Genomic DNA, 13,205 nt, shown 5'->3' with positions numbered 1-13,205 from the left:
CAGCTACAGAGGAGCAAAATTATAAAGATATTTAGACATACAGTACAAGTTTTTCAGATTGTGGGTTTCGCCCATTTGAACTCTATTTTTAAATCAAATAAATATTTTTTTGACTAAATTTTTAACTTGGTATATTTATTAAAACTTTGCTTTCATATAACTGGAAATTCCTAGTTTTCTAGGATCAAAGCGCTCCTTGTCAAATTTCCTTAGGTAAGTTTATAATTGCCTCATGAACTTAGAGATAATATTAGTCTCAGAGAAGAGATTAGTAAAACATACAATGAATGAGATTAGTCATTTGCAGAAGTCATTTACTATAAAGGACAGTGTATAATCGTGATTATTATGAGATAGTGTGTCTCCTATAATTAAGATGACTAACATGTTTCCTTGGGACTTGAATGTAACTTAAAACTGTAATTTAATCAATGTTATTGTACTCTTAAAAACTAATGTTTTATTACAGATGTTGATACGGTTTTTCTCTGTCCGCACCCAAATCTCATCTTTAATTGTAGCTCCCATAATCCCCACATGTCATGGGACGGACCAGATGGGAGGTGCTTGAATCATGGGGGTGGGTTTTTCTCATGATGGTGAATGAGTCTCAGGAGATCTGATGGTTTTGTGGAGGGCAGTTTGCCTGCACATGCTCTCTTGCCTGCCACAGTGTAAGATGTGCCTTTGCTCCTCCTTTGCCTTCCACAAAGATTGTGAAGCTTCCCCAGCCATGTGGAACTGTAAGTCCATTAAACCTCTTTTTCTTTATAAATTACCCTGTTTGGGGTATGTCTTCATTAGCAGCATGAGACAGACTAATACAGACAGGTGTGGTTTACCAAAAGACTACACAGAAGAGGATAAAAGAGTAAGAATTTAGTCTTGTTACTGAGCACAATGCAATTAAGAGAGACACTATGTTTGATGGACATAAATTTTCTGATCTCTAGACATGTCTTTGTAATTGTAGGTCAAGAATAAATCATCAGTCTCTCTTGTGATACAGATTTCATCACAAGAAAGCTCAAGGCTCACCACATTTGGATTTCTTGTTAATCAGTTCCTAAATACCTAATTTAGCTTACCAAGTACTTTAATTCCATATACATTTTCTTTGCACCACCAGAATAAGGTACCTTCTGCTGTAAATTTTAAAATTGGCATTCTGGCATATACATCAATCATTCTGAGAATAGTTAATATGAGCATATTCTTAAAAGACTATTACCTCTTGAAATAAGAACAAAAAATATTTGTGTACCTTATATTTGACACCAGAAGTTAAACAACTATAACAAATAAAATAAAATGTGCATAACAGCACAAATTCAATATACGTTCATTTCTCACTAACTTAATAGTTTAAGTTGGCTTTCTTGTTGGCAAGTTACACTCCTCCAGTTGATGATTTATGAACATGGGTTTCTTCTATCTTGTGGATACACCATCCCATAGACCCTTATTTTCATCTGCACTTAGTTGAAGAAAGAGAAAATTGTGAAGTTATGCTTGCCACTCATAGGCGTTGGCAGAAAAATGCAGTTTTTGCTCTTATTCTATTGACTAAAAATCCATTATGTGGCTATATGCAATTGCAAAGGAGGTAGAGATTCTTTGCCTAATTGTGTGCCCAGAAGAACCATGAGTGGTTTTGGAGATGAACTAGAAGTTTATGCCAAATCTTATAAAGCTGAGATTTATAAATCTTATAAATCTTATAAACCTTATATCTTGATGATAGCACCAAAGAACTCCAGCCATGATATTAGATGTATATATTTACTCTGAACTGCATTGTAAATAAGGAGTTTCATTATTTAGTGGCAGTAACTTAAGGTAAGATCAAAGTGCTAGAAAAATTTTAATTTGATATTGGACATTGCCATAATTTCATTCGTTAGTTCTGAATGAAACAAAAGTGAAAAAATATAGCTGGGCACAGTTAGGGGAGAAACTATATTTGACTTCAGGTGTTAAGATGGATTCTGACAGTGGGGCTTATAGAAATATAAGAAACAATAAAAATTCTTAGGCTATTTTGGACCAAGTATTCTATATTGATTCTTAACATTACAGATAACTTAATGATTTTGTCAGTCTTTTTTCTACCATAGGTTTCTAGTACTTAGAGAAAGAAGAAAAACTGATGAAAGATGGCCATAGATAACTGCCTGGATAGAAACTGTATGTTAGCTATAACCTGAATACTTGTAAACACCAACTTATCATCTTCATCATTCATACTATCAATATCCCATGTTTCACTTGTCTCTTTCAGCTGCTCTTTAAGTTTTGCATTATTTTCAGGTGATTCTGATGAGAAAGAAAATTTATTTCTAACATTTGCAAAATCACAAGAGAAGTCTTGCAAAACCACAATTAAAGCTTCTTTTGCAATTAAGAAGAAAATGAAGTAAAAAAATATGGAATTCATGCTCAATTGTATTTTAGTTGTCAGATATTTAAAATGTTAATTTTGTCTTGTTAATTCCTTGCTATGCATTTTTAAACCTCTAAAAGCAACAGACAACTGTAATAGCGATCTACTGAAACACATGCTAATCCTTTTAAATGATCTAAGGTAGTTCATGAAAATTATAATGCATTAACCTGAGTATATATGACATTGAATAGTGTGTCTGCAGATTGAATTATGATACAACTGTGATAATTTGTGATAATTTAATGATTTCATGCTCATGATCTCATTTTATGTTTCAGATACAGATTTCTTTTCTTCTATTACTCAAATTTTGGGAAAATATACATTGATGAAGCCTTTGGAAAAAGAAAAATCTGCATTAATACTGGTATGGGCCATGGAGAAGATACTATAAACTTCTTGGATTAAATGAATAAAATACAAGATTAGCATGCAAGAGTCGGCAGTACTCAAAATGTCACATATGAATATATTAATAAAAGCTTATCAATGTTTCCATGTACCAGATTTGCTTGTTTGTGAAAGTATTTACAGAGATCTAGTGTTTCCATTGTTCAAAAATGTGTTGGACCTTCCTCTGCTTCAAAAAACAACCTCTGGGTGTTAGCCACATTATTTTAACTATTCTTGGTGGTGACAAATCATAATCTTTTGAGAATGAACTTGATTTTATTTCAAATATTATGAAAACCCAAAGATGACCAAAGTTTTTAATAACTTGGCTAATATAATTTAGGCTAAAAATGAGGTTTCAAAATATAGTAACATGCTTAGCTTATTTGTGTGATTAATATGAACTTTATTCAACAGATATTTACTGAGTGATATGTATAAAAATTGTGTTTTTGATGCTAAAGTTCTCAACTTTGCAATAAAATTGCTTGGGAAGCTTTAAAAATACTAAGTCCTACTCCCATAAATAATTATTGATTTGTCTGGGTGGGGCCCAGGTATTGATGTAAAAATTAAAAAGCCTTTCCAGGTGATTATAATGTGTAACCATGGTTTTAAATGACTAAGGTAAAATATTTAGACATCAGTAAGACAAATTAGCTGGATACAACTGATGAAAAATGCCCTTCTCTTTCCCTATGCTATAAGTTTCACTTATAGAGTCACAGTCAACAGAATAAAACTAAAGGGTAGAGAGTAAAGTACTATTGCTGAGTGTTAACTCTGTGCCAAGCAGTTTTTTAAAATCTCTATGTGTCCTACAGTATTTAATCCTCACAGCAACAGTATTTCATAAATGAGAAATAAAAAGTTCAGAGAGGTTATAAAATATTGCATGCAGTCACTCAGATAGTAAATAGCAGAGCCATGATTCATATCTAATGCTATCAGGCTTCAAAATTCTTGTTCCCTTTACTCTACAATGTTGCCTCAAATAAGAGTAATAAAGGCCATGCATACATATTAAGTATGTACCTAATGGCATACATATTAAGAATGTACTTATGTATTATGTACATCCAGAACTTATTATAACTTGTATAACCACTTATTATAAGTGCTATACACATAATACATAAGTACATCCTTAATATGCATGCTTATTATTATATTATTAAGTGCTGTAAAACTGATGTAAACCAAGACTTTAATTCAGAAGAAGGAGAGGTATTTCTAGCTGAGGATAAAAATAAATACTTTATAAGGGAGAACATTTAAGTTGGAGTATTAAGGAGTGACAGAATTTTTATAGGTGGACATAAAGAGACAGGGATTTTGAAATACAGGCAAAGAGATACAGAAATAAAATCATGTAGTATATTTGAGTAATTAAGTGTGGTCTATATTAATGGTACTCAACCATGGCAGTACAACTGTGATGTTTAGAAATGAGTGAGATTAGTTTTGGTTCTATTAGAAATGAAAGCACTCTATAATGCATATAACAATCTTTCAAAATCAGTAATAATAATGTAAATACCATTAGTGCCTACACTGAAATTCCTGTATATGGTATGCTTAGGAAAATTGCAGAAGATAAGGCATGGTAGAGAGTATTAGTGCCAACCAATACTTTTAGTCCTCTCATTTTAGACACATTGGAAGATTGGATTCCTTTGTGTTCTTGAATTTAGGTGAAGCCAATGAAAATGAAAGAAGGAAAAGGTGTTAATAGCAGGCAGAAGTATTTACAAGCAGGTACACAATTCTACTTCCCTTTTCCTCCATGGAGGTAAGTATAGGATTCTATTACTGAGGTGGTGGTGCCACAAAATTGAATCATCCTGTATTACTGAGCTATCACATAGGGGACTGCTGCCTTGAAAAGATGACTAGGACTATAATGGACTTTGTAATATCTTCCTGTTACTTTAAAATACTGACATTTTAGTGTAGTTTCTATTATTGTCATAATCTAGCCCATAAAGACTAATACTTAAGGTTGGATATATGAATTAAAAATAGCTTGCAAAGACACTTCAATATTAGAGTATAAAGTTTAAACATGTCTCTGAAGGCCCTTCACATACCAGATTTCTACCACTGTTCAGAGAATAGATACTATAATAGGATTAAGTGTATAATCACCCAATTTAACTTCTTTGAAGAATAGCATTAATTGAGATATACAGTTTTGGTATGTTTAAAATTACTATCATTCCCTTTTAGTCACAAAGTATGCAAATGATCATAACACCTTCTAGACATGTCTGATGTCAGCATTAAAAGAAATTCCATAGGTTAAGAAAGGGAAAAACTGTTATTGAAATGTGACAGAATCTTACCAGTAAATACAACTGTCCAACATACAAAGTAGAGAACTATCTTTCATGCATGCTGGAAAGTACTTAACAATAAGAATTTTTCATCATCATTGTCTCCTTTATATAAAGAAGCATCTAGGTAACTTTCTTTATCAGATTTCTCATTGCCCAAGAAAACATAAGTTTCAAATAGTCTGGCTTGTTATAGAAATGGGAGACATGCCCAGGAAATGTTTAAATGCTCATATGCTCATCTCAAGCCTTCTCTGTGCTCTGAACACTGTAATGTGAAAATAAGCTGAAACCATTTAAGACAACTTGACAATATTTATTGAGAAACTATACAATGTTTATATTTCTCAATGGAGTAAATTCACTTTGAGGATTCTAGCTAAAGAAAATAATGTCAAATAACAACAATTTTTAAACATAAAATATTCAGTATGGCCCTGCTGCCCTGCAATCTTGGGGCACTGCTCCTTGCGTCCCAACTGTTTCCACTCCAACCATGACTAAAAAATCCCTAGCTATGTCTCAGGTCACAGCTCCAGAGGATGCCAGACATAAGTCTTAGCAGTTTTCATGTGATCTTAAGGCTGTATATGTACAGAGGACAAGAGTTGAGGCTTGAGAGTCTCTGCCTAGATTTCAGAGGATATATGGAAATGCCTGGATGTCCAGGCAGAGGTCTGCTGCAAGGGCAGAGCCCTCATGGAGAACCTCTACTAGGGCAGTGCAGAGGGGAAATGTGGGGTTGGAGACCCTGCACAGAGTCCTCACTGGGGCACTGCCTAACGGAGCTGTGAGAATAGGGCTGCCATTATCCAGACCCCTGAATAATAGATCCACCAACAGCTTGTACTGTGTACCTGGAAAAGCCAAAGGCACTCAATGCCAGCCATTGAGAGCAGGCATGGGAGCTGAGACTTGCAAAGTCACAGGGGTGGAACTGCCCGAGTCCTTAGGAGCCTACCCCTTGCATCAGTGTGCCCTGGGTTTGGGACATGGAGTCAAAGGAAATTATTTTGTGGCTTTGAGATTCAATGACTGCCCTGCTGGCTTTCTGATTTGCATGGGGACTGTAGTCCCTGTGTTTTAACTGATTTTTCCTTTTTGGAGTTGGAGTATTTAGCCAATACCTGTATTCCCATTGTATTTTGGAAGTTATGAACTTGTTTTTTTTAGTTTACAGGCTTATAGGCAGAAGGGATTTGCCTTGTCTCAGATGAGACTTTGGACTGTGGACTTTTGGGTTAATGCTGAAATGAGTTAAGACTTTGGAGTACTATTGAAAAGGAATGACTATATTTTCCAATGTAAAAAGGGCATGAGATTTCGGAGGGGCCAGTGGCAGAATAATATAGTTTGAATTTATGTCCCCACCAAATCTCATGTCGAATTGTAATCTTCAATGTTGGAGAAAGGGCCTACTGGGAGGTGATTGGATCATGGAGATGGACTTCCTCCTTGCTGTTCTCTCGATGGTGAGTGACTTCTCAAAAGTTCTGGTAGTTTAAAAGTGCATAGCACCTCCCCATTCACTCTCTTCCTCCTGCTCTGGCCATGTAAGATATTTTTGCTTCCCTTTCTGCCATGATTGAAGGTTTTCTGTGGTCTCTCCAGCCGTGGTTCCTGTACAGCCTGTGGAACCATAAACCAATTAAACCTCTTTTCTTTACAAATTACCCAGTTTCAGGTTTTTCTTTTTAGCAGTAAGGAAACAGACTAATACAGCAGTATTTATAGTAGCAAAAAAATTGTCATCAATTTATCTTTCAAAAATAGAAAATTTCTGAATTATAATGCATGTATTTTTAAATTATGTAATTAATATAATGTTAATTATTATAATTAATTAAATGGGCATGTGTTTATTTTTCACAAAGTGGAAAAAATCTGATACAGTATATATAGTATGTACAATACTTTGCCATATATATTTATTTGAATAAAGATAGAATAGAACCACACCAACATTGTTAAATTGTCACCTCGGGCTGATAGAATTAGGAAGTATATTTTCCATTTTTAGTCCTTTATATATTTTGCAAAATTTTTGTACAATATGTGATCTGTTATAAAATCAGAATATAAATAACATAAGCATAGGCATGAGCTTCAGGTCAATTAAGCCCAACATGACAGAAAGAGACAGAGAAAAGAGTATTGTATAGTACCTCTTACTCCATTTTTAAAATATATAATCCTGCTTTCTTCCTACTATTTGTCTAGCTTTTCATTCATATTTACAATATGTAGACATTGCTTCCCACCCTGGCCATGTGATTTCATAAATAAATGACCCAACAGTAGGAAGGATAGATTAATTATATCACACATATCAACATTCTGTTTATATACCTAAGGTATAAAAATTTTTATATTTACACGGGCATATATAGACATATAAAAGTATAAATGTGAGCATACACATAGGTATGTGCACATATATATACACATCCATGCACACATAGACATATATTGCATATGAAGAAGAGAGACAGAGAAAGAAAGGGAGACAAATGGGTGATATATTTTCCCATGGACCTGTGTTGATCTGAAACTAAGTCTAATAATTTTATTTAAAAAGTAAAAGATATATGAGAAACATAAGAATGATGAATGATTTTTTTTTTACCTTTTATAGAGTTATACTTAGAAATTTATATAGAATGGTTGCCTTTCCTAATTTTTAGTGTTAATTTTATTTGATATTAATATTATGGCAATATATAGTTCTTTGTTGTATTTTTTTAAATTGACATATAATAGTTGTACATATTTTTGGAGTACATATGATATTCTGATTCCTGTATACAATGTGTAATAATCAAATCAGGGTAACTGGGATATCCATCACTTCAAATATTTATCATTGCTTTGTTTTGGAAATGTTTCATATTTTCTCTTCTAGCTACTTTGTGATATACAATAATTACTGTTAACAATTTGTTTTTTTAATTATTTTTAATTTTTTAAAATTTATTTATTTTTTGAGATAGAGTCTCACTCTGTCTCTGGGCTGGAGTGCAGTGGCACGATCTCGACTCACCGCAACCTCCGCCAACTAGGTTCAAGCGATTCTCCTTCCTCAGCTTCCCCAGTAGCTGGGATTACAGGGCATGGTGCCACGCCCAGATAATTTTTGTATTTTTTGTAGGGACGGGGTTTCATCATGTTGGCCAGGATGGTCTCCATCTCTTGACCTCGTGATCTGCCCATCTCGGCCTCCCAAAGAGCTGTGATTACAGGCATGAGCCACCGTGCCCAGCCACTGTTAACTATTTAATATAATTCCCCTACTGTTAACACTGAAATTTATTCCTTCTATCTCACTGTATTTTTATAGCTCTTAATGAGCTTCATCCACCTTCCCAACTTCCCTTCTCAGACTCTGGTAACCACCATTCTACTCTCTACCTTCCTGAAATACACATTTTTAGCTCTCACTTATGAATGAGAACATGCAGGATTTGTCTTTCTGTGCTTTACTTATTTCACTTCATGACCTCAAGTTCCATCCATGTTGCTGCAAATGACAGAATTTTACTAGCTTTTATGACTTAATAATATTCAATTGTGTATATATACCACATTTTCTTTATTCATTAATCTGTTGATGACACATGGGCTCATTTTATATGTTGGTAATTGTAAATAGTGCTATAAAAAACATAGGAGTGAAGATATCTCTGTAATTTACTAATTTCCTTTCTTTGGGATATATAACTAGTGGTGAAATTGCAGGGTAACATTGTAGTTCTATTTTTTACATTTTTCAGAGACCTCCATACACTTTTTTATAATGGCTACATTACTTTATATTTTCACCAACAGTGTACAAGTGTTCCCTATTCGTTCTGTCCTTGCCAGGACTTGTTAGTTTTTCATTACAGACATTGTAGCTAGGGTGAGATGATACTTCATTGGGGTTTTGATCTGAATTTTCCTAATGACTAGTAATGTTGAACGTTTTATCATATACCTGTTGGCTATAAGTATGTCTTTGTTTAAGAAATCATATTATGTTTTCTCAATGTCCCTTTTAGTAAACTAAAAACTTAATAACCATATGTAGGACATCAACAAAATAGGTAATATCTACTGGGGCCATCCATCACTAACATTGTATGAGCCCGTGTTTTGAAGCTACTGTCTTTCGGAGCCCTCTCCACTCAGACCTTGCATGTAGCTGCTTCTATAAGACTGGCCCCAACTAGAGGCCTTGGAAGGTAAAATCTTCCCTCAAATGGGGCTTACAACAATAAAAAAATCCCCAAAAGGAAGTTGAGTTTCCTACATTTCCCTATCCCATCCTTCCAGAAGAGAAAATCATCCATCTCATTGTGGTTTGGAGCATGGGAAAAATGATGAAAAAGAATAAGGAGGAGAAGGCCAAGTTCTGCGAATAAACTATTAGTGCAGCAATGTAATTGACAGCAATTTCCTGGTAACTTCTGAATTATAGGGATAAAAACTGAATTAATCATTTCTCATCCCTTACATACATAGGTAAAAGCTGCTACTGAAGCTATGGTTTCTGCTGCTGTTATCCCCCACAGCCTGCTAAAGGCCTTTTTAAATCTTTTACTTGGGCTTTCCTAGTATCTTCCTGGATCTATGCTCAGAATGAGCCCTCCAAGTCAGTCTCAGATGAACCGTCTAGAAAAACTAATTCTGAACTCATGCCTCTGACTTGACATCTTAGCTCTCTATGCCTGCTGGCCAGAGATCTAGGGGCATTCTTAGATGGCAGATGCAGTTGTGACATCTGGAACAAAATCAAGGATTCAAGTTACTTGGCTTCTTTCCTTGTGGAACACAGCCACTGCCCATTTCATGTCTTGATTTTTTGTATTCATTCTGGTAGAAAACAACACTAAAAAAAAAAGAAGAAAATAATGTTTTTGTGTCTTCTCATCATGTGATAGACGGAGAAAACATTATGATCAGTTATTTTTGCAAAAGGCAACTGGCCATGCTCTATTTGAGATAAATTGACACAAAGAAAGTACACATGAATGACACAGTCTATATATGGCAATTCTAACACACCCAATAGTATCTGCGGTTGCTTGTTCCAGCACAACAAGGCCGAGAGAATACTATTGTGGGTCTGAAATGTGAGAAAGATTCGCCAGGCCACAGCTCCTTAAATACTCCTTTCCTGCAAGTTAAATTGAGGCTTTGTAGGAAAAGGGTGCCTCTTTGTCTGATTAATGAAGGTTTAAGTTCTCCTCCTGTCATCATACAAATTCCTTCTGAGGTATGCACTCCCGATTAAAAAATAATATATAATTTAAATATTTATATATTTAATAATATAATATATTAAATATTATATATATTTAAATATTTAAATATATTTATATATTAAATATTAAATTTAAATATATTATTTAAAAATATATATTATTTTTTAAATGGGAGTGAGTAACCTATACTTGATTATATATATTATATATATTATATTTATTATGTATAATATATAATAAAATCAAGAATTGGCTGAGGATATTCGAAACGTTGCATCATAAACATTCATGAACAGAACACTTGACTTTGATAATGATTAAGCCCTGTTTCTGGCTTAATGCCACTCAGACAATGAATGTTTGGGCAGGAAGTGGAGCAAAAGACTTCCATGGCTGAGATCAGAGTCTTCAGAAGCTGTGCTTTCTGTTGCTCACATTAGAGGATCAAGGACATTTCACATCTGTTATTACCTTTAAATGTATAAACTTACCAGAAGGTAAACTACCGTGGGATTTTGACTGGACATTAAAATAGATCATTGAAACATAAATTTCATTTGCTTTAAGACATATCGATGCACTTTTGTAAAAGTAATTACACCCCCATAATTATCACTACAAACAGAAAAAAAATTGAATCCAGAGTACTTACATAGTCAACTGACACACTGTCCCCTCTGAAATCAACTGTCATTTATTAAAAATAAATTATTTTAAAGCATTGTGGTTTTTTCATTTTGTTTTGTTTTATTTGTTTTGTTTTGCTTCAACCAGGAAGGAGAAATTCCAGAAGACGGCCAGTTTGTTTGTTATTTGGTTTTACAAAGGTGCCTAATGTCTCAATTCATTTTGTGAAAACATGTTTACCCATCTCTTCATTTCTTAACTAATTTCCTTTTTTAATTCTTATTTTAAGTTCAGGGGAACATGTGCAGGTTTGTTATGCAGGTAAATTGTGTATCACAGGAGTTGGGTGTACAGATTGTTTTGTTATACAGGCAATAAGCATAGTACTAGATAGGAAGATTTTTATCCTCACCCTCCTTCCAACCTCCAGCTTCAAGTAGGCCCTGGAATCCGTTGTTTCCTAATTTGTGTCCATGTATATTCAATGTTAGTCTCCCATTACAAGTGGGAACATGTAGTATTTGTGTTTTTGTTGTTGTTGTTGTTCCTGCATTAGTTTTCTTAGGATAATGGCCTCAAGTTCCATCCATGTTGGTGCAAATGACATGATATCCTTCCTTTTTAAAACTGCATAGCATTCGATGGCATATATGTACCACATTTTCTTTATCCATTATATTGTTTACAGGCATTTGATTGATTCCATGTCTTTGCTACTGTGAATATTGCTACAATGAACATACGCATGAATGTGTCTTTATGGTGGAATGATTTATATTCCTTTGGGTATATACCTAGTAATGAGATTACTCTGTTTAATGGTAATTCCATTTTCAATTCTTTGAAAAATCACCATACTGATCTCCACAATGGCTGAATTAATTTACATTTTTACCAGTAGGGTACAAGTGTTCCCTTTTTTTCATGATCTCATCAGCATCTGTTATTTTTTTACTTTTTATTAATAGCCATACTGACTGGAGTGAGATGGTATCACATTGTGATTTTGATTTCCATTTCTCTAATGATTACTGATGTTGGACTTTTTTATAGGCTGTTGGCTGCCTGTATGTCTTCTTTTGAAAAGTGTCCACTTATGTCCTGTGTCTACTTTGTAATGGGGTTGTTTGGTTTTTTTGCATGTAAATTTGTTTACATTCTTTATAGATTCTGAATATTAGCCCTTTGTCAGATGCATGGTTTGCAAACATTTTCTCCTATTCTCTATGTTGTCTATTTACTCAGTTGATAGTGTCTTTTGTTGTGCAGAAGCTCTTTAGTTTAATTAGGTCACATTTGTCCATTTTTGTTTATTATACAATTACTTTTGTTGTTTGTTATAAAACCTTTGCCAAGGCCTGTCTGTTATAAAACCTTCGCCATACCTCCAGAATGGTATTTCTGAGGTTATCTTCCATGGTATTTATAGTTTTAGCTTTTACATTTAGTTTTAGCTTTTACATTTTACATTTACAATTCATCTTGAGTTGATCATTGTATATTGTACAAGGAAGGGGTCCAGTTTCAGTCTTCAGAATAGGGCTATCCAATTATTCCAGCAACATTTATCAAATAGAGAACCCTTTCTCCATTGCTTGTATTGGTCAACTTTTTTGAAGATCAGTTGGTGTAGGTGTGTGACATTATTTCTGGGCTCTCTATCCTCTTTGATTGGTCCATGTGTCTGTTTTTGTACCAGGACCATTTTGTTTTGGTTACTGTAGCCTTAGAGTATAGTTTGAAGTCAGTTAGCATCATGCCTCCAGGTTTGCCCTTATTGCTTAGAATTACCTTAGTTTCACAAGTTTTTTTATTCCATATGAATTTTAAAAGATATACTTTTTTCTAATTCTGTGAAGAATGTCACTAGTCGTTTGATAGGAATACCATGGAATCTACAGATTTCTTTTGACAGTATGTACCTTTTAATAATATTTATTTTTCCTACACATGAGCATAGAATGCTTTTTCATTTGTTTGGTCGTCTCTAATTTCTTTGAGCAGTGTTTTGGACCTTTTGGTGTATGGAAATGTTGCTGAAATTTGTACATTGGTGCTGAATCCTGAATCGTCGTTAAAGTTGTTTGTCAGATTTACAAGCTCTTGGGCAGAGAGTATGGGCTTTTCTATGCGTAGAATCATAACATCGAAAATCAGATA

The sequence above is a fragment of the Macaca thibetana genome, chromosome X, assembly GCF_024542745.1.
Source record: "Macaca thibetana thibetana isolate TM-01 chromosome X, ASM2454274v1, whole genome shotgun sequence".
Lineage (NCBI taxonomy): Eukaryota > Metazoa > Chordata > Mammalia > Primates > Cercopithecidae > Macaca > Macaca thibetana.
This window is presented reverse-complemented; position numbering follows the sequence as displayed.